Source organism: Chrysochloris asiatica, unplaced genomic scaffold (genome assembly GCF_000296735.1).
Source record: "Chrysochloris asiatica unplaced genomic scaffold, ChrAsi1.0 scaffold00036, whole genome shotgun sequence".
Lineage (NCBI taxonomy): Eukaryota > Metazoa > Chordata > Mammalia > Afrosoricida > Chrysochloridae > Chrysochloris > Chrysochloris asiatica.
This window is the reverse complement of record NW_006408554.1, coordinates 12,753,291-12,755,950: the sequence shown is the minus strand read 5'-3', so window position 1 is coordinate 12,755,950 and position 2,660 is coordinate 12,753,291.

Genomic DNA, 2,660 nt, shown 5'->3' with positions numbered 1-2,660 from the left:
TTATTGTTGTTGTTAGGTGCCATCGAGTCAGTTCCAACAAGTTCCTTTTCCAGGAAATGGTCCCTCCTGATAACATGTCCACAGTACATTAGACAAAGTCTCTCCATCCTCGCTTCTAAGGAACATTCTGGATATACTTCCTTCAAAACAGATTTGTTTGTTCTTCTGGCAGTCCATGGTATATTCAGTGTTCTTCGCATCACCATAATTCAAGACATCACTTCTTCTTTGGACTTCCCTATTCATTGTTCAGCTTTTGCATGCATATGAGGCATTTGAAAATACCATAGTTTGGATCAGGCTCACCTTAGGATTCAAAGTGACATCTTTGCTTTTTAGCACTGTAAAGAGATCTTAAACACTCTAAAAGGATCCCAATTCTTAGCAACTACTAATTTGTTCTCCATTTCTATAATGCTAAAGGAGTTCTGATAACGTACTGGTTACTAATCGGGCTGTGAACCACAAGGTCAGCAGTTTGAAACTACCAGCTGTTCCACGGGAGAAAGATGAGGCTTTCTGCTCCCATAAAGATTTACAGCCTCGGAAGCACTGTACAGGGTCACTATGAGTCGGAACCGACTCCACGGCACTTAACAACATAAATTCAAGCTGGTATGTAAATGGAATCACACAGTATGTAATCTTTTGAGATTGACTTTTTTGTTCACTCAGCATAATTACTAGGAGATTCATCCATATTGTTGAATGTATCAACATTTTGTTCCTTTTTATTGTCGAGTGCTATTCCATGATAATTTTTTTAACAATTTGTTTAGAAATTAAGCCAATAAAGGGCATTTTGTTTGCTTTCAGTTTTTTGCTATTGCATATAAAGCTTCCAGGAACATCCATGTACAGGCTTTCTGTGAAATAAGTTTTTATGCAAATATCCTAGAGTGCAATTTCTGTGTCATATAATAAACATTTGCTTAATTTTGTAAGGAATTGTCACACTGTTTTCACAGGGACTGTCCTATTTTACATTCTGCCAGAAATGTATGAGTGGTCCAGCTTCCCCACATCCCGCCTCACATTTTGTGTTACTAATGTTTATTCTTTTTTTATTTTAGCCATTCTAACAGGTGTGTATTGAGCTTTGTGGGTTTAATTTGCATTTCTTTAATGGCTAACATCATTGAATTTCTTTTCATATGTTTATTTGCCAGACAAATATCCTCTTTGGTGAAATATCAGTTCATGTCTTTCGTGTGTTTTCTAATTGGCTTGTTTGGTTCCTACAATTGTACTAGATTGGTAATAGCAAGTTCTGCAGTGCAAACCCACCAGCTACTCTCAGAAACGCTTTATGGGGTTGTCACGAGTTGGACCAAGAGGCAGTTGTTTGAACAGAACATGGGAATACTGAATGGTTTAAATTTAAGAAAGGTGTGTGACAGGGTTGTATTCTTCACAATACTTATTCAACCTGTATGCTCAGAGCAAATAATCTGAGAAGCTGGGTTATATGAAGAAAAACATGGCATCAGGATTGGAGGAAGACTCATTAACAACCTGCAATATGCAGATGATACAATCTTGCTTGCTGAAAGTGAAGAGGACTTAAAATACTACCGATGAAGATCATGACCACAGCCTTCGGTATGGATTGCATGCATCTCAATGTAAAGAAAACAAAAATCCTCACCACTGGACCAATAAACAATATTCTTATCAACCGAGAACAGATTGAAATTAAAGACTTCATTCTTCTTAGATCAACCATCAACACTCATGGATGCAGCAGTCAAGAAATCAGATGACATATTGCATTAGGCAACTCTGTTGCACGAGACCTTTTTAAAGTGTTGAAGAGCAAAGATGTCAACTTGAGGACTAAGGTGCACCTGACCCAAGCCATGGTATTTTCGATACCCTCATATGCATGTGAAAGCTGGAAGACAGTAGAAGAATTGATGCATTTGAGTTATGGTGTGGGAGGAGAAGACTGAAAGTGCCAGGGCTGCCAAATGAAAAAACAGTTCTGTGTTGGAGGAAGTGCAGTCAGAGTGCTCCTTGGAGGCCAGGATGGCCAAAATTTGTCTCTCATGCTTTGGACATATTGTCAGGAGGGACCAGTCGCTGGAGAAGATAAGGTGTTTGTTAAGGTGGAGGGTCAGAGAAAAAGAGGAAAACCCCCAGTAAGATGGATTGGGCTCAAGCATGGCAACAATTGTGAGGTTGGCCCTGACCTAGGCAGTGTTTCATTCTGTTGTGCATAGGGTCACTATGAGTGCATGGTTTTCAGAAAACATAAACTGTCCAATCATGGCTTTCCATTAATTAAAATTTCTCAGTGGCTTCTCATGGTCCTCAGGAGAAGACGCAAGCCCCCTAACAGATAGGTCATCCATCATCTTGTGCTGGCTCCCTGTCCAGTCTCTTATCTCTACATGGACTCCACATGGACTGTTGTCACATTGACCTACTCAGCTCTCCAAACCCAGGGAAGTGGCTCAACCTCCATAGTTTTGTCAGGTAGTTTCCTGAGACTGAGATACTGTCTAAACCTTATTGCTCACTCTTGCCAATTCTTCACCCTTAACCCTATCACCTCTCCACCACCCTGTTGTTGTTGTTGTCAGGTGCCATCGAGTCGGAACCGACTCATAGCGACTCCATGCACAGCAGAACGAAACAATGTTCGATCCTGGGCCAAC